Raw genomic sequence first — 26,127 nt, forward strand, 5'->3', positions numbered from 1 at the left:
TCCATATTTGAGGTTGGAAGTCTCAAAACCTGGGCTTTGGCCCACGTCTATCACTAGCCAGCTGTGTGATCACCAACTGTTATATATCAACGTAACCCTCACTTTCCTTATCAGGACAACAGAAAATCAGAGCAGCTGACCCCTAAAGTTCCTTCTTCTAATATTCTATGACTTTATTTTGAGTGCATAGAACTGAATTCACAGAATGCGTGACATCTGACCAAACTGGCTAGTTCTAAAAATAGGAAGTAGGTATGAATGTGCACCAAAGTGCTCACAAAAACCAGGATGGTGGACAGTGATGCCACAGTGAAGGAGGTGGCTGACTGGAAGTTTGCCACACCAGACTCTTCCACCTCTGCAGATTAATTCCTTTTCTGTCTTCAAGAAATCATGTTTTAAAATTCAAATTCTTCTGGGTCCCACTTTGTTACCTTAAAATCACAGGATTTCAAGGCTAGAAAGGAAGTTAGCAGGAAATACTTCAGTTATCCTGTTAAAACCTTGCAGGAGGCAGATGCAGTGGCTCATGCCTGTGATCCCAGCACTTTGGGAGGTCTAGGCGAGAGAATCGCTTGAACCCAGGAGTTCGAGTCCAGCCTAGGCAACACAGCAAGATTGTATTTCTACAAAAAAATGACATAAGCTGGGCATGATCATGCATGCCTATAGTCTCAGCTACTCGAGAGGCTGAGGCAGAAGGACTGCTTGAGCCCAGGAGGTAGAGGTTGCAGTGAGCTGTGATCATGCCATTGCACTCCAACTGGGCAATAGAGCGAGAACCCAACTCAAAACAAGACCAAAAAACCTTACAGGGTCCTCTGACAGGCAACTTGGAGAAAACAGGCGGTGCCTGGCACCTGTGTAATAACTTCCATGATATCTGCAGGCTGTTAGTAGGGAGTAGGAAGGGGCCATAGGAACGTTTCTCCTCCTTGCTAGTTTCTCCTCTAGCCATGATCAGTAAGTAGCTCACTTCCACAGAAGCAGAATTTCTGTTCCAAACACAAGGTGTTCCGTCCTTCCCCATCTTCTCTCTGGACGTCTTTCCACCATCCACTCAGTTGCACAAACCAGAGACCTAGAAATCACTCCCTCCTTTCCCAAGCTCTACCACTCAGTCATCAGTAAATCCAGTCACCTCTCTCTTCAGACATACCCCCAGCCTGTCCATGACTCACTCCTAACCCTGCTAAAACAATCAAAAGTCACTCTCCTCCTGCAAAGCCTCCTCACGGCGCCTCTGTCTCTACTCTTGTTCTTGGAGACCCTTCTTGGTGCAGTCGCCAGACCATCTTCTCCAACTGGAGCCTCTCCAGGGACTTCCCATTGCTGGTTCAGGATGATACAAATCCTTGTCATGCTGGCCCAGCCTCTGCCCACCAGGCCCCAGCCACTCTGGCCTTTCTGTCCCTCACACAGGCCTAATATTTTGCTGATTCAAGGGCTTTGCTTCCTCCCTCAGCTCTTCATATACCCATCCTAAACATTAGTGGGTGCCTAGGACAGGGGTGCAATTGGAAACCCATATACCTTATCTTTAGGTCTTTAAGTTATAAGGCACACTAAAAACTATGACATACATTCCATCCTCTAGACATGGTGAATGCAGTCACAGCTACAGAATTTAAAAATATGTATAGATGTATGGTTCTTGTGACTACCAGTTAGCAAAATATAAAAGACAATTGAATGTAGTATTGTGCATATTTCAATGTTCTGTTGATCAGTTGGTGATATCTGAAGGAGCGATAAAATAGACACATACATTATTTGCAAACTTATGAGTTTATTCTATAGTTTATTTTTTGCTTTCATCTTAGTGAAATCACTAATCATTTTTCAAATACTTTGTAGTCTATTGAGATGAATGACATAAAAGATTTTTTAATGTTTAATTGTCCTCTAAGTGTACAAAATTTTATCATTAAAAATACAACTGAAAATAAATTAAAATGTTTTTCTTATGACTTTTCAAAAAAGTTATTTTTCTCACATATTCAAAATTATTTATAATTAAGCAAATGCATATTTAACTAGTGAATCAGAAATATTTAGACTAGCATTATTCTTCATAAAATAATAATAATTTATTTTTTATAGACAAGGTCTTACTCTATGACACAGACTTGAGTGCAGTGGTACAATCATAGCTCACTACAGCTTTGAACTTCTCAAATGATACTCCCACCTCAGCCTCCCAAGTAATTAAGAGTGTAGGTGTGCAACACTAAATCTGGCTAATTTTTTTATTTTAATTTTTTGTAAAGACAGCATCTTGCTATGTTGCCCAGGCAGACTATAATTATTCAAATAAAGGTAAAAAATTTTTTTGAAAAATCTAAGTTACATTAAATATTCTCTCCTTTTTTTTTGAGTTGGAATCTCACTCTGTCACCCAGGCTGGAGTGCAGTGACATGCTCATGGTCACTGTAGCCTCGACCTGCTGGGCTCAGGCAATCCTTCCACCTCAGCCTTCCAAGTGTGTGGAACTACAGGCGCACGCCACCACGCTCAGCTAATTTTTTTATTTGTTGTAGGGACAAGGTCTTGCCAAGTTGCCCAGGCTGGTCTCGTACCCCTGGACTCAGGCAATCCTCTTGCCTCGACCTCCCAAAGTGCTGGGATTACAGGCTTGAGCCATCACGTCCAGCCAAGTATTCTTATTTTTTTAAAGATTCTCGATTTTAGTGTTTGATATCCATCTGCTTGTCAAAGTAAAAAATAAGTATGCTCTGAGCATCTAATATCTAAACCAACATGCATACACATTTAAAAGAAATATGAATTATTGCAAAATGTTCCTCCTGCACTACGTGCAAAAAAATGTTGCCAATACCCCTCTAATCCATGAGCATCTCCAGAACACAAAAAAGAGCAAGAGAAAATGACGCTCAGAACAGTGGGAAACAATTCTTCTTTATGCAATACTCTATTGCACTGCTGCTGTCTGAGAAGAAACGTTGAACACATTAATTAATTTGTCCTTTCTCTCACCTACACACTTCTGCCATGAGAATTCTCTCCATGTTCACCCGTCTCTGACTTTCATAGCACCCCACCCCCAAAGTCTTGACAGCATTCGGACAAGGTGATGGAGAAGCATTTGCCTGGAGTCTGAACAGTGTAAAATAATCAGACTGCCTGAGGTCCTCTAAATCCCGGGGCCCAGGCAGCGGTCCCTATTGCCTCGGTCCAAGGGTAGTTCCGGCCCTAAGGTCACTTCCCTGCTCTATGTCTCACCAGATACCCTGAGTGACCCAAGCAGTGCCCACCTCCTTGTCCCCTTCTGTAACTCATTATCCCATATGACTTCTTCATAGCAATCTACACCATCTGAAATCATATTATATATTATTTGTTGATTGTTTCTCTTTCTCTACCCACCATGGACTTCATTGTGTTCACAGGCCTTCATTCACTATTTGCTCATGATTGAACATCTCTGACTGTCAAATTTCAGAGGTGCCACAGCAATGTACATGTATCCGTGTGATGCTTTATGCTTACACAGTACCTGCTCATCCAAGCTCTTGTCAGAGTCCACAACCTACGAAGTACAAAGGGCACGATTGGGCTAAGAGGGGTTATGAGGTTTGTGAGCAAATGGTAGAGCTGAGATTAGCCATAAAATTAGGGTTCTTTCCCTTAGGCCCCTAGAGTGAAGAAGGTGTATTGTGGGTTTTTGGCACCCAGGGAGAGCTGTCCTGTGTGTTTCTTCCGCTAGAGGGCAGTGGCTGCACACATGTGGGCATTGGGATGAATTTGGACCACTAGACGGTTGTGATGGGTACCCACCTGGATTTTAGAAGACCCTGGAGATATTCTGACCGCACCAAGACCGTCCTACCAGTTCCATAGGTCTTATCAGCCCTGTGTGTTTCCAGGAGGCCTGGAACTTCCTGGCTGGGCCTCCTGCCTTTATCTGACTTCTTTCAAGTAGAAAGTTGGAATTTAAAGCCAGTTCAAATCTTTTGTTCCTTTCTGCCCTCGGGTACCTATTACCAGTGTTTCTCAATCTTGGCACTTCTGACATTTTGGACCAGCATTTCTCAATCTTGGTACCTTCTTTCTGGGGGTGGGGGAAACCTGTGCATTGTAGCAGCATCCCTGGCCTCTACACATCGTTTGCTCCCTCCCACCTCCTCTGCATTGTGACAACCAATAATGTCTACAGACAAATGTTGGGGATGGGGGTGAGGTGGGAAGGAAGGTAACAAAATGCAAAATTGCCCTGGTTTGAGAACCACTGCTTCATCCATTATGTAAAAAAACAAAAAACAGGGCCTGGTGCAGTGGCTCAAGCCTGTAATCCCAGCATTTTGGGAGGTCAAGGCAAGAGGATTGCCTGAGCCCAGGGGTTTGAGACCAGCCTGGGCAACTTGGTGAGAGCTTGTCTCTACAGTTAAAAAAAAAAAAAATTAGCCAGACGTGATGGCGCATGCCTGTAGTTCCAGCTACTTGGAAGGCTGAGGTGGAAGGATCACCTGAGCCCAGCAGATCAAGGCTGGGGTGGCCATGAGCATGCGACTGCACTCCAGCCCAGGCAAGAGTGAGGTTCTGATTTAAAAAAAAAAAAAAAAAAAAGCGAAAAACAAACTACCCATGCATAGGTGTCACAACGACTAGTCATGAGTTTGTGCTCCAGGAGACCACTGGGGAGGAATTCACAAATGTTCCTAGCACAGGGTCTTGAGATTTCCATGTAAACGTTTCTTCCAGTGACATTTAATTTTTTATCATCTCCAAATGGTAATCATTTGCAAATTAAGTGGTGTTTATCCTCCTGGCTATGAACTCTAAATGGAGTGCAGGGTTTTTTGTAGTTGTTGTTGTGTGTGTGTGTTTTTCTGCTCTGCACAGTTTCAGTCCCTCAGAGCCATTTATCTCCCTTTTATTGTTGTTTTCCTCACTTGGCTTCCCCCTCCACCAGACAGGCTTAATAACTGGCAATCATCGCATCGCAGGGCAAAGCAGTCGGCAGCCACCCCCGCACCGCAATGAAGGCGTTGGAGCCCGAGCACTCTGGAACCATCGCTTCTTTTGTTTTCCCAGGCAGACTCCAGTGTTGTCTCTAGGCTGTCCCTGAATAAAGAGAAGCTTAAAACATCATGTGGCTGCAAATGGCTTCCTATAATCTAGAAGGGCATTACACAGGAAGCCCACAGCAAAAGAGAAATAGAAGTGATCAGTCAATTAGGCTGTTAGAATGACTTAACACGCTCCCCTCTCCCCGACACACACAAACTGAGGCATCTTTGGGGGAAACTAGGCTGTGTTAATCAGGCCTGGGCAGGGAGGCCCGGAGCAGAGCTGCCAGGAAGGGAGGCCTGCAGGGAGCCACAGGGGTGAGTGCCAAACCACTCCAGAGCCAAGGACCTGCCAGGAGAGCAGGACAATGTGGCCCACATGCAGCGTGCAAGTCGTCACAGCCAAGCTGCAGAACTTACACGACAATCTTCTATCCTATCCTGGAGCCGCATGAGAGGCACTCGGGGAGGGAAGAGCGCAATTGCCCGGCATTCCAGCCCCACACCCATCGTGCCGGCTGTGCTCTGCACTCTCACATTTGGAAAAACTCTTGCCTCCCCCCAGTGTGCTTGAGATGTCCTGGGCACCGAGATGCCCACTCTCAGGAGGAAGCTGCCTGTCCCAGCCACCACTTGGTGCCTATGGCTGGTATGCCCTGGCATCCCAACCAGGCCATGCCCCTCTGGAGTGGGAAGCATGCACACTGGTTTAGACACTGCTCTATTCTGCCCAGGTCTTTCCTGAAAACAGCATTGCATAGAATTTGGGGGACAAGATAGTGTCTTCTTTGATGTCAGTTTTTTTTTTTTTTTTTTGAAAGCAGGATTTATTGAGAGGATAGAAAAGCTCCCACAGTGGGAAGGGACCCGAGGGGGTTGTCCAATGTCAGTCTTAAAGAGAAAAGATGCCTCCAAATACTGAGAGAGAGAGAGAGAGAGAGAGAGAGAGAGAGAGAGAGAGAGAGAGGGAGACTGACTCTTGGGTCTCATTTCACGAGAAAGATCAGTTGTGCGAAGAGGTTGTTTTTAAAAAAATGATGTTGGAGGAGGTTCAAACTAGTTTGATAGAAGGGTGAGAAGCATTTTTAGGCAAGTTGTTTTTTCTTTCTTTCTTTCTTTCTTTCTTTCTTTCTTTCTTTCTTTCTTTTTTTTTGAATCAGAGTCTCACTTTCACCCAGGCTGTAGTGCAATGGCACGCTCACGGCCATCGCAGCCTTGACCTGCTGGCCTCAGGTGATCCTTCTGTTAGACCAGTTTCTAAAGCCACCTGGAGGAGACAGAGTATGTAACATAGAGAATAATATGATTAGAAAGTTCTCAAGTCTCGGCTGGGTGTGGTGGCTCACTCCTGTAATCCCAGCACTTTGGGAAGCAGAGGCGAGAGGATTGCCTGAGCCCACAGGTTTGAGACCAACCTGAAAACATGGCGAGACCGTGCCTCTACAATAAATTAAAAAATTACTTGGGCATGGTGGCATGCACCTGTAGTCCCAGCTACTTGGGAGGTTGAGGTGGAAGGATTCACTGAGCTCAGCAGGTCAAGGCTGCTGTGGCCATGAGTGTGCCGCTGAACTCTAGCCTAGGTGACAGAGTGAGACTCCAACTCAAAAAAATAAATAAATAAAAAGTCCTCTAGTCTACTTTATATGTTTATTTATTTGAGTCAGAATCTCACTCTGTTGCCCAGGCTGGAGTGCAGTGGCAAGCTCACGGCCACCGCAGCCTCGACCTGCTGGGCTTAGGCAATCCTTCCACTTCAGCCTTCCAAGTAGTTGGTGTTACAGGCACACGCCACAACGCCTGGCTAATTCTTTTGAGTTATTGTAGAGGTGAGGTTTTGCCAAGTTGCCCAGACTGGTCTCGAGTCCTTGGGCTCAGGCAGTCCTCTTGCCTCCACCTCCCAAAGTACTGGGATTACTGGCATGAGCCACTGCGCCTGGCCTAGTCCACCTTATTTTGTCACGGACTACACTGTAAATCCACACGTGGAAGTGGCCAGGGTCATGTTTATATATCAAAGATTCCACTGTGGGATGTGGGAAGCATTTTTTAAAAGTCCTGAGAGAAGGGACGTATTATGCATGAATAAAACACAAAGGGATGGCAGAGCTCTGACCGTGGTGCTCCTGAACTAGAGAGGTTACTCAGACAGGTTGTTTTCCAACGGCTGACACCCTTGTGACCAGACCAAAGAGTTAGAGACCTCGACCAGGTGTGCAGAGGTGGTGGGTCTCCAGCTTCCACAAAGGCCCATCTTCCTGGAAACACTTGCTCTCTGAGCCCTGGGCTCCTGGAACAGACCTACTCACAGGAAGCATTCACTGCTGCTCCCCTACTGCAGAGAACCTCCAACCCAGGCACTGGGACCTCCCAGTTTAGTCAGCCTCAGCACGATTCTCCATCCTCTCTATAATTAGGCCCTGCAGGAACTCAACGATCACAAATATATCCCTTTGCAACGACATGAACACTTGTGAGATAAGAATGGATCCACACTCTGCTGGAATGGGAAGGGCCTGGGGAAAATTTCCGGTCTCCCCAAGAAGCTTAGTGCTGAGAATTGACCCAGCCGGTTATCCCAGACAGGAAGTGAATCAATCAGTAGGAACCTCCACTGTGCGTCTGTGCTGTGTTTGGTGCTGTGGATCATGTGAAAGAAGCCAAGAAAGGAATGGTCCTGCCTTCCTTAAAGTCGTATCCTAGTTCAGCTCACAAGACTAACAGACATGCAGGGCTGAGATCATGCCATGTGACTTCAGAAAACTCCAGCCTGAACATTTATATCAAGCTATGGTCCTTGGTGAACTAAAACCTCACATTGTTATTTACCTTTTACGTCTTATATCATCCATTAGGTTATACATTCTCTAGGAGAAGGAAGCACAACTTCCCCTTCTTAGGGTCCCATTTCCCACCTGCAATGTACACAGCCTCTAGCACAGTGCTATACATACAAGTTCCTGATGCTGTCAGTGAGTGAAACTGGGATGGCACAGAATATATTTACAATAGGGGTTTGCATACAGGAGCAATCTGGGTGAGCTGGAGGAGGAGGGAGGTCTCCGTGAAGATGCAAATGGCAATTGACAGTGGAAGATACTGTGGTTCTTTCTTCTTTTCCGTTTGAAAGTAGTGATTAAAGATAACATTTAAAAACTATAAAAGTACATATTCATTGTAGAAAATGTGGAAAATAAAGAAAAAATATAAAGTAGATTTAAATCACAGGTAATTTGGTTCCCAGACATTAGTGAGCTCAGAGAATACAGAATTATAATCCGTAACAAGGGCTGCGAAGGCCAGACCAGTACGAAAATCAAACAGGGAGACTCCACCTGGAAGAGAGGAGGCCCCTCCAAGAATATGCCTTGAAGCTGAGATCTGAAGCCTGAGCAGAGCTTAGACGGGTAGAAAGAGAAAGAAGGACAACAGGCAGGTGTGTGTTCAAGGATGGGTTTTTTTGGTTTTTTGTTTGTTTGTTTTGAGTTGGAATCTCACTCTGTTGCCCAGGCTGGAGTGCAGTGGCATACTCATGGCCACTGGAGCCTCAACCTGCTGTACTCAGGCAATCCTTCCACCTTGGCCTTCTAAGTAGCTGGAACTACAGGTGCATGCCACCACGCCCAGCTATTTTTTTGATATATTGCACAGATGAGGTCTCGCTAAATTGCCCAGGTTGACCTCGAATCCCTGGGCTCAGGTAATCCTCACAACTCCAACTCCCGAAGTGCTGGGATTATAGGCGTGAGCTATCGCACCAGCCTCAAAGATGGATTACAAAAGACAAGACAAATGTCCGTAGAAGATTTTATTTAACTCATTAATGGATGAAGGAAACATTGAGATCTTACAACTGGTTCAAAGGAGAGTTCAAAACACCACGCTTACATAGGTCAACCGAGAATGCCAAGATTAATCTACGCATAGACTCCAGACTAGGTGGTGACAGTTCATTGTCTTGCCACAGGATAGCATTTAAAAATGTACTGGCTTGTGGGAAATAGTCACTTGTGTTACTCTCAGTATCTACTACTCATGGAGTTGTAAACAGCTCAGAAAATGAAAGGTAGAGATGACGGGATGGGTAAGTCAGGACGCTACAATTTCCGCATTTCAAAGCCTTTCGTGGTTTGTCCCAATGTGTGCAGATGTCCTGGTGAAAGAGCTTAACAGAACTGAAACAAGAGGGGTGTTGCTGGGGTGAAATGAGCCAGGAAGAGAGTGGGTTGCGAAAGGGACTATGGTATACATTTCCATTGGCTTGCTCTGTGTGTGTGTGTGTGTGTGTGTGTGTGTGTAGAGGTAAGGTTTTCTTCTTTCTTTTTTTTTGTTAAGACAACTTTTTTAAAAGCAGTTTTAAGTTCACAGTGAAATTGAGGGTAAAATACAGTGGTTTCCCATATATATCTCCTGTTCCCACACAAACACAGATTTTTCTGTTATCAACATCCTCCACCATCAACACTTGATGAATCTGCATTGACATATCAGTACCACCAAAGACCATAATTTACATTGGGGTTCACTCTTGGAGTTGTACATTCCATGGTTTGACCAAACATAGCCATCATCATGTTATCATACAGAGTATTTCCACTGCTCTAAAAATCCTCTGTGCTTTGCTCATTTGTCCCCTTCCTCTCTCATTGCCTCTCTTTGCTTTTCTTTCCTTTCCTTTCCTTTTTCTTTTTCTTTTTTTTTTCAGTCCAGAGTGTAGTGGCAGGATCACAGCTTACCACAGCCTCAACATCCTGGGCTCAGGCGATCCTTTTACCTCAGCCTCCTTAGGAGCTTGGACTACAGGCGTGCGCCACCATGCCCGGCTAATGTTTTGTAGAGATGAGGTCTCACTATGTTGCTCAGGCTGGTTTTGAATTCCTGGGCCGAGCAATCCTCCCACCTCAGTATCCCAAAGTGCTGGGATTACAGGTATGAGCCACCGCTCCCAGCTTTTCTTTTTTCTTTTCATTTGACAACATAGAATTAACAATACCCTGTATCATCAAATATCCTTCTGAAGCATAATGGTAATGGCTGCACTGCATTCCCTTGTAATGGACTTACTATAATGTATTAACGAATCTCCCCAGTCCTGTCCATATAAGTTGTTTCCACTTAAGATTCTTGTCCATGAGTCTTCGTTCTCACGGATCTCTCATTATTTCCTTAGATAGATTTCTCTAAGTGGAATGTCTAGATCAATGATGAATCTAAAAGTGATGCTTTCAAGTGAAGGGAGGGAAAGAGAGAGAGAAGGAGAGAGGGAGGTAGGGAAGGGAAGAAGGGAGGAAGGAAAGAGAGAAGAAAAGATGGGAGTGCATGTGCATTGGAGAAATTTGGGGGGGTCTGTGGAGTGGAAGGGGGAGGGGTAGAAGATCACTCCAGGGCATTGGGCTTGCCTTCTCCTTAGAGATACTTGGAAAGGCATATTCATATGAACAAACCTGAGGAAAGAAGACACATTCATTTTTTAGACGTTCAGTGTTTGGGATATTGGGGCTCAGAAAACAATTCACCAAAAGGAAGACCTCAGAAATAGCCTCAAGGCTATTCTCTGTGACCTTCTCCTGCTCTCCTGTCTCTCAGTCCCACTCTCCCCGGGGCTAGCCAGAGAAACTAGAGACCCTTTTCCCCCGAGGCGGGTCATAGAAACCAGAACTCCTTTTCCCCAAAGCCACTCACAAAACTTAAAAATACTACTAACTTTCCCTTCACCTTTCTGTGTAAAAACTAGCCATAAAGAAATGATCTGTCTAACCTTGTTTGACTGTAGGTCATCAGACCTCCATTCCAGAGAGGGTCCTGCCTCACGCTCAGAAAAAAGGATTAGTGCTCAGAGAGGCCAAGAAAAATCTAGACAGACAGATCTTGCTGAGTTTCCCCATGCAGAGTATCAGCATCAGATCATGCCCTTTTTGTCCAATCACATTTCTACATGACTGTCCATACTTTGCTGAACTTAAACAGAAAAATGACCAATTTTCCCTGTATCTTTGGCTCTTCATTCTGAAGCTTCCTCTGTATACACATTAAATAAATTGTGTGCCTTTCTCCTGCTGATCTGTCTTTTGCAAGTTGGTTTTTTCAACAAATTTTCCCCTTGTCTCCCACAGATAACCATTTCCCTGGGTGTCTTCCCCATCCAGGGAAGTGGGGGCAGAGTCTGGACTGGAGAAGCAAATCTGAGAGTCGCAGCAGAGAGCTGATGGTTAAGAACACGAGAGAGGGGCTGCCCAAGTGAGAGAGGAGCCAAGGGTGATCACAGATACCCATGCTCAGTGGCACACTTGGAGGACCAGCAATTAAGTAAGCAGGAGAGAAAAGGGTAGGGAAGCTGCCCAGAAGACTGGTAATTAATGATGTGGAATACTGTCCTGAGGTCAGAAAGGCTGAGGACTAAGGGAAAGACCATTTATTTGGCCAGAGGCAAGTCATGGAGGGAGAAGTTTCAATAGAATTGTGGGGGTGGAAGTTGGTGGTTGAGGGAATGGGAGGTGGAGGCATTGACTGTCAACCACAACCTGGAAGATTTGGGCAGCAAAGGGAAGCAGAAAGTCTAGAAATTAGCTGAAAATGAGGAGAGTGGAGCATTGTTTTGTTGTGAGTGTGTGTCTTGTCCCTATTCCAAGCCAACAGCTTCTGTCGGTCTTTCCACATCCCCTACCACAGTTTCCTCAGCTTATTTTTCAATCCTAAGTATTTTTTCAACCTTGGAGAAGATTCTGTGTCTTTCATAGGACAAGCACTTAACACAGATCCAGGCACATAGGAAGTGCTCATTAAGTGTTTGCTATTGTTGTTGTTGTTATTATTATTATTTTGAGTCAGGGTCTCTGTCACCCAGGCTGGAGTGCAGTGGCATGATCACAACGATCATGGCTCATGGCAGCCTTGACCTTCTGGGCTCAAGTGACCCTTCTGCCTCAATCTCTCAAGTAGCTGGGGCTACAGGTGCATGCTACCACACCTGGCTAATTTTTCTGATTTTTTTGGTAGAGACTAGGTTTTGCTATGTTGCCCAGGCTGGTCTCAAACTCCTGGGCTCAAGTGATTCTCCTGCTTCGGCCTCCCAAAGTTCTGGGATTATAGACATGAGCCACTGCATTCGGCCTATTATCATTTTTATTGAGTCCTTAGGAAAAAAATATACAAACAAAAAGAAAACATGGGGTCCATAGAGTGAAAATAGGAATGAAGTAAAAGAGGGAATGCTGTCCTTAGCCAGGAAAAATTAGAAGCACAATAGGCTGTTTCGATGCGTATTCTGTATAAGATGCACCAGAGGAGACATTTTCAGTATGAGACTCTTCTCAAAGTTTCTTTCTGCGTTCTCATTCATTGCTTTGGGGCCAGTCTGAGTTTTAAGGTCTGGCTCTGTCCCTTGGGACCGCAGGAGAGGACAAAGGGGAACTTCCTGGAGTCCAAGATTTGGGAAGAATGTACAGCGGCAAAGCAAGCAAATGTCAAATTGTGTGGGCACAGACTGCATCCACAAGCGAGGGACGGAGGAGCCCACAGTCTAGTCCGTTCTCCAGGAGCAAACTGTGAGTGAAATCACAGCCATTCACAGGCAGGGAGGGTCTGGGCAGGAGCAAAGGCCCAGAAGATTCTGTTTGCATGGCAAGATACAGAAACAGCGTGGGCTGAGAGACAGGTCCTTCCTTTTCTGTGGCAAGATGACAGAATGACCCACACTGCAGCAGGCAGTACAGAAAGATGCGGTTTGTTTATTTTGTCTGTAACTCTGCTGGCCTTCTCCCCAGTCCTCATCCGCTGATTAGAAGACAAGAAAGTAGCAAACTGTCCAACCTAGTCTAAAGCTTTTTTCTTTTCTTTTCTTTTCTTTTCTTTTTTTTTGAGACAGAGACTCACTCTGTTGCCCAGGCTGGAGTATAGTGCCATGATCCTAGCTCAACACAGCCTCGAACTCCTGGACTCAAACTGTCCTTCTACCTCAGTCTCCTGCTTCAACCTGCTGAGTAGCTGGGATTACAGGCACGTGCCACCATGCCTGGCTTATTTTTGGATCTTTTGTTGAGACGAGGTCTCACTATGTTGCCCAGGTTGGCCTCAAACTTCTGGGCTCAAGTGATCCTCCTGCTTTGGCCTCCCAAATTGTTGGGATTATAGGCATGAGCCACCATGTCCTGCCAGCTTCAATAATTTAAGCAGTCTCTTTGGGTGGAGCTCAGTCTCTGATGGATAAAAATGCTCTACCTCACAGCCTCGCCCTCGTATACTTTTCACCCTAAGATACTGCTCCTCTCTTCTGTGTGGGTGCACAGAGGTAGAGGTGTGTGTGGCTCACCCAAGGCAGGGCCTCAGATGCGTTCCCGGCACTCTCTGCTATCCAGGAGCTTTCCTGGTTACTACCACTTGATGGCATTCTCAGGTGACACAGAAGCTGTTTGATATGTGAGTTCTTACCTTGACCAGAGCTCAAAGCAATAAGTTGACTTGGCTTTGCCATGGCTTTCCCATTGCTGCCCATTCCTCTGAAGACTGCCTTTGGCTGTCATTAGATCCCTGTGTGGAGATTCTACCCTGTACCCCTGGTGGCCCAGTCACTTTTCCCCATGGTAATTCTTGTATTTCTCCCATCTACATCACTGGTTGCGTTTCTCTTTCAGGAGCAGAAACCCTGCCTTTGCCAAAGCTGACCATCTCATTGCTTGATTTTATAACAGGGCTGTCACCCTGAGGGGAGAAAAATCTAACATTAAGGCAACCCACACCAAGAGACGTAAGTCCCCTAAATTCCTCCCTGTATCAACTGATGTGTCAGTCCTAAGTTGTTTGGAATGACCTGCGGTCCTGGCATCCAGTGGAAAGGGGTTTTTGAGCCAGGCCTCAAACCTTGAGGGGCCTTTTATTTCAAAGCCTCTAAACTCTAAACTCTGTGCTCAATGAGTATGGAAAGTGTTACATGTGGAAATTGCCAGGGCAACTGGGGGAAACGTTGCCAGAAGAGAAAGTTTCCAGTTCTTCACTTGCAGAAGTGTGCGCTGTGCCATATGCCGTGAGGTAATATGAATGCTCTGAATGGGGGCGCCACCGCCAATGAAAGCAAGCACAGCTCAGTCATTAATCCCGGCCAGAGGGGCCTTGCTAAGGGCGAGCGGAAGACCAGCTTAGTGAGAACCAAGAGCACAAAATGGAAGGAGGCTGCCCTCAGCCCAGAGCTTCGTTTTGTTGAGGGGGAGAAAAGAAGCTTGAAAGTGTTCCTGAAGTGGCAGCGTTGATATGAACAGACACCACCTGGAAATCAAGAAAACTCCGATTTTGTTTTTACAGATTTGTACTAAAAACCAGTTCTAGCCAGGAACCTCACATCCCTGAAGTCTCCAACAGGACACTAAGAGGTAAATACAGTCCTCTAGTGAAACCCAGAGTAGAAACAACAAACAAAGCCTGCTGTCTTCTTCTCTTTATTTAAATCAAGAGAGGAGGTCAAATGTGGCCAAGTGCATGGAGATGTGATCGTTTGTGGTGATGCATTTTAAGTAATTTGTAACCTACAGAGAACAGCCCCAGAGACAGGCGAATGTATCTTCAAGACTCTTCATTACCCCAGTATCTAGCTTCCTCCTTCTGGCCCCATATTTAATCACCCTTTCTGTCCTTCCCTCCATATTACCATTCTTGGGGGATACTGATTTACTGAAGGATAATGGCTTGTTAGTCTCTTTCCCCAACTACCCTATCCTTTCTCCATATTTGCATTTTATTTATTTTTTTCATGTTTGCATTTTAACAGGGCTTTCTGGAGATAATACTCCAGAAGGATCGTCTGAATTGTGGGAATTTTGAGGCAGCAACCAGGTTGGCTGAGGTGGGGGGGGGGGTGGACGGGGAGCTTGCATTTGGGGAGTGGATATACTGGAACTTCCTTTGGCGGGGCCTCCCATCTCCTGGCATATCCTGGCGGGCGTGAGCAGGGACATGGATAAGAGCCTTGCTTTGCTATTTGGTGCAGAGTGTGAACTGTTGTTCTGTGTGTTGGCTGAGAACAATTAGTGCAGGCTTCCCTGGGTAACTGGGTAAAAACAGGCCCCATGCATAATTCTCTGTGCTCATTCCCTGCCTGTATATGGCTATCTCCAAACAAATTTGCCAAACAGGAATGCATAGCTTCTTAGAGAGTCCCCATGCCTGGCTTCTTTCTCTGGTCCTCCACCGAACTGGGACTCCACAGACTGCAATTTCATGGCTGTCCAGATGTACTTTTGTGTTTCCTGCTGCTCCACGCTGGACTGTGGTCATTCTCATGTTCAGGAAGGTCACAGGCTTGTTAATTAGCTGGAAAGCAAAGACAGACAGGATACAAATGTTCCTAGAAAGAAACTAGCGTAGTGTGACTTCATACTATTTCCAACTTCTAGCAGCGATTATAGCTGCTACCCTTTCCTGCTTCCTGAGGACAACAGTTCAACATGTCTTCAAGCACAATTAAAGTGAACCACTTTGGACAGTGCCAAGGTTAAGGGGCGCAGAGGCCTCAGAGTCACAACGCAGTGAGTTTTCATTTGATTTCTCAAGGAGGAGGTATATGAAACTACAGTTGGGAATACACAGAATTTCCTATTTTTATTTGTATGTAACATGTTTACACGATACTTTATTTTTCCTTTATAATTTCATTTAAGTCTTGTCAGAATCATTTGGGGTAGGTAAGGTGGTGACTGATCTTTCCCTGTCTCATCAGAATGAGATAACTGAGAGCTACCACAGGTATAGCTAATCCCAGGTCTCCTGGCTCCTAGACCCTAGACCCTATTTCTATTGTATCAAAATACTTTTCATCAAAGACCCAGAAAGATGTGTGGGTTGGTCAAAAGCTATCAAATTTGCTCAAACAGGCATATACTTTTTTTTTCTGTCCAACATCCCTCCTTTTGGAAATTGCCCACTCCCTGATTCTGTAATACTCATGTAGTTTGGCTGTAGTGAAACCCACCATGTCCCTAACTGAAGATATGGAACTAAGGCCTGGCCAATGAGAGGATTCCATTTTCCTGGCCATGGTGATTGGCTCAGGTATGGGCATATAACCTGCACTGGCCAATCACAGTCTTCTCTGGGCCTTTGTTAAAATTCTCAAAAAGATGTACAATAGTCTCTTTCTCTGGGTCCTTGCTGCCATCAAGCAAGAGTCTGTCTGGAAATGAAGGCAAGCAAAGGCAACCAGAGCCGAGAGATAGAGAGTCATGATGTTATTATTTGAACCATTGAGTCCATCTGTGCCTGAAACTCTTCAGTGAGCCAATAAATTCCTTTTTTCTTTCTCTCCCTTAAGTCAATTGGAGTTGTGTTTATGATGCTTGCAAATGAAAGGAGTTAGTGACTAATAAAACTGCCATTTCTGTCTCTCCCAGAATTAGGAAATGCCTCTCCAAAACTGTTTATTTGCAATATGCTTTATTCCTTCCCACACACAAAAAGGCAGCTTATACAAATAAATAGGAAAAATAGGCACAAGGGATAAGATTAATACATAAAATATGCCTCATATGTATGCATATAACACAATCCTTATATTAAATTAATAAAATTATTTTTAAAGTGATAATACCAAGTATTGTTGAGGGTGCTGGATGATGGACTTTGTTGGAGAAATTGTAAATGGTTGCAAACTTCCTGGAGAGAAATTTGGTAATGCTTATTCATAGCCAGTGTTTATCTATAATCAAGCTTTCTTCTTTTAGGAATGAATCTGAAAGAAATAATTAAATAAATAAGGATATATGTAAAGATTTAGCCATAAGAATAATTGTTATAACCACCAAAAGTTGGAAAATAGTCTGAATATCCAATGATAAACTACAAGTCTAAAAAACAATCTGTCAACCCATTGGACTATCATGTATTTATTAAAATAATGATGTGGACTTTTATTTACTGATCTGGAATAATATTTATATATTATGAAATGGTTGGGACTAGTACATTTAAATTCTTCCTAGGCTGCAACAAGATTCAGATAAATTGCTCACCCTTCACCTCATGCTCTTAAAAAAGAAAAAAGAACACACATCAAAACGATATTTATTGATTGTGGTAATTAAAAAAGAAGATGTATAAAAGTGGCAATAATTGCCCTGCTATTCTTAAAGTGTAGATATTCTTGCTTGGGTCAAATATGACTGTTCATAGATAAATTTAGAGGTTCATTATCTCCTGTTGGAGCATATGCTATCTATACATTCTCCAACATTTGACTAATATTGGAGATTATTCAGTAACATTGAGTTGGGTCTCAAAGCATCATCTGTTCTAGTCCCATGGTCACCAAAATGTATACATGCTCAAAACAAAACATTGGTCTGTGAGAAGGAAATTTTAGAACTTCTATTTATAGTTAATTTGTAATTTTCTATTTCTTATATGTTTTATTATATACACGATGTAAGATAATAATATATAACAAATAAATATACAAAGATTGCTAAGGTGTTTTTGAAGATAAAGATATGTTCTGGTTATCTGTTGCTGTATGACAGACTGAAAACTTAGTGGCTGAAAACACCGTTTTATCTTGGTCACAATATTGTGGGCGAGGAGCACATGAAGGACTCACCTGGGCAGTTTGTCATTGCCCAGCATCTATTGGAGCAGCTCCTTTCAAGATGACGACTCACTCACGTGGTTGGCCTATCAGATGGGAGCTCAGCCAGGACTGTTGGCTCGGGTAATCTCAGTTCCTTTTCATGTGGCTTCTCCAATAGGCCATTTGGGCTTCCTCGCAGAATGGTGGCTGGGTTCCAAGGGGAGATGTTCTAAGAGACAGGAAATAGATGCTGCCAGTCTCTTATGGCCTGGAGCAAGAAGATGCCATGTCATCACTCCCATCGTTTTTTTTTTCCAAGTCAGAGTCTCACTCTGTCTCCCACAATCACTGCAGCCTCAGCCTGCTGGGTTCAGGCGATCCTTCTGCTTCAGCCTTCCAAGTAGCTGGAACTACAGGCATGTGCCACCACACCCTGCTAATTTTTTGATTTATTGTAGAGAGAGGTCTTGTCATGTTTCCAAGTCTGGTCTCGAAACCCTGGGCTCAGGCAGTCCTCTTCCCTCCACCTCCCCAAGTACTGGGATTACAGGGGTGAGCCATTGTGCCCAGCACATGACTGTAGTTCCATCATATTGTATTGATCAAAGCAGTCCAAGAGCCCATCCAAGATTCAAGGGATAGAGGCATAGATCCCATCTCTTAATGAGTAGTATGTCAGTGAATTTGTAGCCATCTTTAATCTATCACATAATATGTGATCAAAAATGAAGACTGCTAATTTAGATAAAGTGTGTACCAGCATCTCCCTCTCCTAGCTGGGTTCTAGCACCCTCACATAAGGAATTCCTGGATCGCAGAAGCTAGTCTGCCCTCACCAATGCAGATCCCAAAGCTGTTGCATCAGAAATGAGGCTCAGACTGTTCTCCTTGTGGTTCATTAATTCTATATGCTGAATAGGTGTGGAACAATGTAGGGAAAAAGAGAGTTTATTTTTGGAGCCACTTGCTTTATCTTAATAAAACAGTTTGACTAATAATAGAAATAAAATATTTATCTGGTCAGGTCTTGGTGACCTGTACAGTTTTCCCTTTTTTTTTTTTTTAGTTGGAGTCTCACTCTGTCGCCCAGACTGAGTGCAGTGGCCACTCCCAGCCACCTCAGTGCAGTGGCCACTCCCGGCCACCGCAGCCTCGACCTGCTGGGCTCCAGCGATCCTTCCACCTCAGCCTTCCGAGTAGCCGGAATTACAGGCGCGCACTACCACGCCTGGCTGATTTTTTGATTTATTGTAGAGATGAGGTCTCACCTGCCCAGGCGGGTCTCGAACCCACGGGCTAAGGCAATCCACTCACCTCAGCCTCCCAAAGGCGCAGGATTACAGGCTGAGCCACCGAGCCCGGCTCAAAGTTTTCTCTTTTACATGGTATACTTCAAACCAAAACATATTAAATACTAACCTAAATATAGTCCGAATGACTTTCGCAACTCGAAAGGATATGATTGAAACAGTCTTCTACCAGAAATCTCCCTGCTGACACCTGCTTTTCCTTTCTCATCAATCAAGTAAAATAATCACAAACAGAGCTTAAAGATTTCTCCTGCCTAGCAGAACATACTCTTGAGAAAAATAAACTTGGTAAGTGAACAGTATAAACTCATTTTTGTAAGGAAAAGTGTGAGAGAGATGAGAGTAAATGTATTCATTATTTATGATCCTGACCCCTGCCACTGGGAAGAGAGGATCTTGAGAAGAACCTGTTGTTTTCCAGAACAGAGTGATGGGGTGAGGATGCAAATGAGAAAAAGTCAGATTGTGAGAAGCTGTTTTTTCATGAGAATAGGAAGAGAAGTCTGAAGGAGACAAAAGGACAGAGGATGAGTTGTGTAAGGGAGTAGGGTGGCGGACAATTTGGCTGTGAGGCTGACACAGTCTCCTCCAGGTTGCCACAAATCTGTCAGTAAAATCTGCGTGACTGTATTTGGCAAGTCTTTTGGTGTTGCATTGGGTTCTTTCAGGGAATGGCTTAGGGGATGTTGGTGTGTATCTGTGTAGACACAGGCCAAGAATCAGAAGTTCAAGCGATACATCAAATTGTGAGAGTGACTATCTCTGCATAGTGGATTGCAAATGACATTTGTTTGATTCCTTTTTCATTTTTGTATTTTTAATTTTTTCTACTAGTTGGGTTGTTAAAAGGAAATTATTTTGAAATGTACACGGACTTTGCCATCAGACAGATCTGTGTTAGAACTCAGTTCCACTGCTTCTTAAATTCATGATTTTGGACAAGTTCCTTAAACTTTCTAGCCCTCAGTTTCCTCATTTGTATAAAAAGGTAATGATAGTGCCTTCCTTTAGGCAGTTGTGAAGATTAAATGAAACAATCTATGCTGAACTCTTTGAACAGTGCCTTAGAACAAGCTATATCTCTATATCCTTTAAGATAAACAGTGGAGTCTCTTCCGGTCCCAGGCACTTCAGGAGCCGCAGCTTACAGTGCAGACATGGCCAAGTCTAAGAACCATACCACACACAAACCAGTCCTGAAAATGGCACAGAAATGGCATCAAGAAACCCCGATCACAAAGATACGAGTCTCTCAAGGGGGTGGACCCCAAGTTCCTGAGGGACATGCACTTTGCCAAGAAGCACAACAAGAAGGGCCTGAAGAAGATGCAAGCCAACAATGCCAGTGCCATGAGTGCACGTGCTGAGGCTATCAAGGCCCTCGTAAAACCCAAGAAGGTTAAGCCCAAGATCCCAAAGGGTCCTAGCTGCAAGCTTACTCGACTTGCATACATTGCCCACCCCAAGCTTGGGAAGCGTATTCGTGCCCGTATTGCCAAGGGCCACAGGCTCTGCCAGTCAAAAGCCAAGGATCAAACTAAGGCCCCGGCTGCAGCTTCACCTGCAACTCCAGCTTCAGTTCCAGCTCCTGCTCAGGCTCCCAAAGGTGCCCAGACCCCCACAAAAGCTCCAGAGTAGAGGCCTCTGTGAGTCAATGTGTGGACAGAAGGACTGATTTGACCCCCAGGATGCTGTCTGCGTGGGGCTGGTGTCCTGTGCTATTTGTACAAATAAACCTGAGACAGGAACAAAAAAAGATAACCAGTGGAATAAATTCAGCTGAGTTTTATCGCTCTCACCATAAGTCACACAACATATCATCATTATAAAGAAAAATCTTTTTGAGTACCTACTGTGTGCAGTCCATTTAGCTCTCTGGTAGTTAGATGTAGTCAATGTGCCCTCCATCTTGTAGCCGGGTCAGTTCTGGTCTCTAAAACCCAAGTGTCTCAGTCCCTAACTAAAAACATGTTAAGGGTGAGCTATAATTAGGACTGGGCCCACATGTTCTTAATTCCTAGGGAAGAATACACATTACATTTCAGGACTTCTACACTAGCCAAAGTGTTCTGATGTGGGGTTTGGGTTCCTCACGTGACAGGTTTTTGATGTGGTTTCTGTTCCAGTAAGTTAAACTCTGGCATCTCGGAACGGGCCCAGCATGCCATGCTAAAGATGAATTCTAAGCGCAGACCAAGGCTTAGTGTGCATGCCTGCAGGCAGATGGCACCACAAAACTGCCATGTGGTCTACTAGCTGGGGGCTGAAACAATGTGGCATGGCCCCACTCTTCAGGGTGTCCTAACTGCTGCCCTGGAGCTTGGCTATCTCAAATAGTGCTTCTCAAAATGTTTTTGGTCTTTGACCTCTTCAGTGGGAGAATAAACCTCTGAACCCTGCATGGGCCTGCTGAAGGCTAAAGAGGCAAACTTGTGAGGATTTATGAAACATCTGCACTGCCCTGGGTAAGATCTTCCCTGTAGTGCCTGGTATTTATTCATTATATTATGTAAATAAGTAATTTGTGCCTGAAACAAAAGCATAGGCATTGGGGTAGATATTACTAGGGTTCCCCTCTCTTTTCAGGCACATGAAAGACTGGCCTTCCCAGACCTCTTGGGTAGGTGAGGCTGGATGACCCCACACCAATGGAAAGTGAGCAGAAGTAACACTCCTAGGATGAAGTATTGACACGTTGAAGAGCGAGGGATCCAGTTGACTGAGGAGACTAAAGGAGCCATGTGTTCCAGATGTTCAGATACAGAGGGTAGAGGCCCTCTCAGCCTGGATCCTTGAGTGACTGATGGAGCAGGAGTCCCTTGACACACACCTTGACTTGCAATGTAGCATATGCAAGAACTGAACTTTTTGTGTCTTCAACTTTGTGATATGGGGGTTAAGCCATTATCACAGCACGATGTAGCCTATTCTAACCAATACATTATCTTATAAATATTAGTCTCATAGAGACTGGTCTGCAGGTCACCTGAAGGACCAGTCACTGGGAGTAGGCCAAGGCTGTCCACAGTGAAAGAGAACAAAAGGAATGTTCCTTCCAGAGAGGAACAGCAGTCCATATTACCAAGTCCTAGTGGCCTAAAACACAGAAGTCTACCCTGGGGTGGTTGAGGGCCAGGTAAAACTTCCAGATGACACTCAGTCTCTGGAGATACTCTGATCTCAAGCATACCTGACTCCAAGTTCAAACCAGTCAAGCAGCCCAACCCACTCCCCAAGGAGGGAAACCATTCCCAGCAGACTGTTTAGGCTGGCCTCATTGGTTCAAATCCTGAGTCAGTTGGTGGCATGTTTTTAGGGTCCCAAGTAAAAGAAGCTTCACAGGTCACTTCAAATGCATGGGATGTTGGACAGTGATAAGAGTTTATTAACCGGTCTGTCTTTTCTTTGCATAGACTCTGAGTGCCAATGCCAAATGGGAATTAAGACACACTCAGCCGCCATTAAGGCTCTTTATGACAAACTGTAAATAAGAAACTGGCCAGGCTCGGTGGCTCAGCCTGTAATCTCAGCACTTTGGAGGCCGAGGTGAGTGGATTGCCTGAGCCCACGGGTTCGAGACCAGCCCAGGCAACTTGGCAAGACCTCATCTCTACAATAAATAAAAAAAATGAGCCGGGCGTGGTAGCATGCACCTGTAGTTCCAACTACTTGGAAGGCTGAGGCAGAAGGATCACTGGAGCCCAGTAGGTCAGTGCTGGGGTGGCCATTGAGCATGCTTGCTATTGCACTCCAGCCTGGGTGACAGATTGAGACTCCAACTCAAAAAAAAAAAAAAAAAAAAAAGAAACAAACAAACCACCATGACACAAGGGAATATGGTGCCGCTCTATCCTGAAACTGTAAACCTGAAATCATCCAGTTGCCCTTTATAAAGCCATGGAAGTTTAGTAAACGGGATGGAGAGGAACCTGGAAAGGGAGTGGGAGAAATTATTTACTCTTGTCATCACTAATGACATGGTTTGTGGTGACTAGAAGACAATATCACCATCCAGCTTGTGCTTGGCTAGCCTGAAATGAGGTGGCATTCAGCTGATAGCCGTGGAATGCTGCATATAACCAAATTCCTCATGGGGCCCAACTGTCTTCTTATTACAACTGGAAGACAGAAGAAAGGATGATAAAGTAACCTTCTTGTGAGTCCCTAGGCTAGAATTGCTGAAGAATGTGCACCTCTGTATAAGACTGACTTGCAGAAATCTACTTCTCTGAATCAGTTGAGAATGCAGAGCCCAGAGTCCTGCAACATTGAGATAGAAACATCTACTGAGACCAAACTGTGTTTTCTGTTTTGCAGAACTTTTATGCTAAAGTCTCTCAGGGTTTTTAATTTTTATAAGATAATTATTTTCAAAGTCAAAAAAGGTGCAGTTTCCCTCACTGAAAACTTCCTGCTGAAAGAGAAAAGAGATCTTGCTAGAAATCACTTAAGTTGCTCTGCTTCCTCTCTCTAAATTTCCTTTGCTTGGCAGGCCAGCTGGGAGACTAAAACAACAATGACAATAACAACAGCAACAACAACAAAAACAAAAACAAAAAAACCACAGCCCATTCCCAGGTACATTGCTATGAAATAATTAAATCAGATAAACTAAAAATGCATATATATTTTCACTTTGCTTGTAATTTACTGGGCAAATGGGTGTGCTTTTAAAGTAAAAGGCAGATTTCTGACCCCGCCTTCCCCCACTCTGATTAAATAAAGGATTTGGAGAGGCTGAAGAGTGTCAGTTGAAAATTCATGGGAAGAACCACGCAAGTGGTTCCCTACCTTTTAAATCCATAGTAATAGCACTCAAAGTGTACTTTATGATTTCCAAATGTCACCTCACTACTCTGTGAAGTAAAAGATGAAGCCATACATTCTTTAATGTCCCGCAGTGACACTGCATTTCCCAGACACTCTAAGTATGCCTATTCCCTCCGGTTGCTCAGGTGAGGATTCCCAAGAGCCAGCAGTGCAAAGTCCCTTGCTCAGTGCCCCAAGGCCGGATCCAGAGCTGGAACCAGTTCCACCTACTGTGATTGCCACAGGCCAGGAGTTTAGGACCAAGGATGCACCTTGGTTTGTGGAGCTGTAAGTTGTGCCTTGTGACTAGAAAAGGAATCCCTGACTTCAGATGGGTCTCATGCCAGGGTATAGCACAATAGCCCCAAAGAGAGGTCTACATGGATATTCACAGTAGAAGTTATGAGGCTTTCCACAGTCAACAATTAGAATTTTCAGTACCTAAACTAAGTATGTAAGCAAATGAATGTAAACTCAAAAAAAAAATTTAATTGCACAAAAAAACAATGCAAGGGAAAGAGGGGATTGGGGTACAAAGGGTGTCCTCTCATTTGCAGATAAAGGTGACATTGACTTAAAATCTTTGCTCCGTTCTGTCCCTGGTCATTATAGAACTGCATTCTGTAAAGGAACACGAAGAGACCCAAGAGACTCAGTGAGCTCACATGATGAGTTGCTTCTCCCTGCTGCCTAGAGCACCGTGCTTGATTGAAGGGCGCCCTGAACTCCACTCCCATCTTGCTAGCCTGCCGGGGGCTGAGATTGATGTGCAGAGTGGGAAAATAAACTCTGGGCTTTGGAGCAGTTTGAGGTCAAGTCAGAATTTGTTTCTGTCCTGCCTTTCAAAGCCTTGTTTTCTTATGAACCGTTCATACTAATGACTTTGCACTGCCGGCCCGGGAGGAGCAGGGAACAGCCTTCACCTTCAAGGAGATGCAGTCCATGATGGACATTCCATAGAAACGAGGAAAGCTGGGACTTTTCCTCAAAGGATCGATTAGAGCTGGAAATTCACCATTTTATGGTTGACCAGGCTCCTCTGCCCCCACTCCCACCCTGTTGATTGTCCTAACCAAAAATACATAATATATGTGCAAAGCTCAACAGTGATTCTATTCAGAGTGACTGCCCCCACTTCCAAAGCCCAGGCCAATGTAAAGTAACTCCAGACTTCTCTCCTCTTCAGGGGACTATTGGGCATCCCCTCTGGCAATTCAACCATGGAACCTGTGCAAATAAGGTTTTGATGGAATGCTATATTGAGGGCTGGTGAATGCATGTCCAATGAATTGGGTATTTATTCTGACCATCAGACATAAATGAAGTATGGGTTGTTTTTTTTTTTAGTTGGAGTTTCACTCTGTTGCCCAGACTGGAGTGCAGTGGCCGCTTCCGGTCACCGCAGCCTCGACCTGCTGGGCTCCAGCGATCCTTCCCCTTCAGCCTTCCAAGTAGCTGGAACTACAGGCGCGTGCTACCACGCCCGGCTAATTTTATTTTTATTTTTATTGTAGAGATGAGGTCTCGCCAAGTTGCCCACGAGGGTCTCGAACCTGCGGGCTCCCAAGGCGCGGGATTACAGGCTGAGCCACCGAGCCTGGCCGAAGTATGGGTTTTTAATATACCAATGATGATAATAACTAATTAATGTGCTTCCTTTGTAAAGCATTTATAGTTTACAAAATAGCATCACATGAATCTCTTTTTATTTTCAGAACCCTATGGTAGATAAGACATACATTGTTATTTACATTAATTGCATGAGGAAACTAATACTTCATGGAGGTTAAGAAGTTTGCCTTGAATAACAAAATTGGTATTAGATGTAGTATTAGAACCAAGATTCCAAGTCCAATACTTTTTTTCCAATCTACCCCATTGTCTCAACTAAAACCAAAAAAACTTCCCTTTGTTGAAAACTTTGAAATTTGTACATTGTTTTAGTATCTATATTTTATTGGATGGAAATGATAAGTAGCTAAAATGTGTTGAGTCATGACTAAGTTGAGTCTTTGTGTTGAGTATCAAGTGCTCAACACAGATGATCTTATTTGTGAGGTAGGTATAATTATTCCCATTTTTATGGATGAGGAGAGTAAGGCACAGAGAGGTTTTGTAATGTGCCCAAACCACACAGTAGTAGGGAGTGGAGCAGCGATTCGGAAATAGCAGGACTCCAGAGCCTACCCTGCAGTGCTGTGCAGCCTCCTGTCCTCACATTCATCTGGTGAAGAAGGTTTGTGACTTCTTTTTTTTTTTTTGAGTTGGAGTCTCACTCTGTCACTGAGGCTGGAGTGCAGTGGCATGCTGCTCACGGCCACCGCAGCCTCGACCTGCTGGGCTCAGGCGATCCCTCTGCCTCAGTCTTCCAAGTAGCTGGAGCTACAGGCATGTGCCACCATGCCTGGCTAATTTTTTTATTTATTGTAG

General features: G+C 44.5%; 1 pseudogene across 1 annotated transcript; it reads left to right on the forward strand.

Moving 5' to 3' along the window:
- Window positions 1–20,045: 20,045 nt before the first annotated feature.
- On the forward strand, window positions 20,046–20,526 carry LOC103274941 (annotated as a pseudogene). The gene has a single exon (XR_505284.1). The product of XR_505284.1 is annotated as a 60S ribosomal protein L29-like (transcript).
- The last annotated feature ends 5,601 nt before the right edge of the window (window positions 20,527–26,127 follow it).

The sequence above is a fragment of the Carlito syrichta genome, unplaced genomic scaffold (assembly GCF_000164805.1).
Source record: "Carlito syrichta isolate Samal-C Ts95f unplaced genomic scaffold, Tarsius_syrichta-2.0.1 Scaffold315142, whole genome shotgun sequence".
Lineage (NCBI taxonomy): Eukaryota > Metazoa > Chordata > Mammalia > Primates > Tarsiidae > Carlito > Carlito syrichta.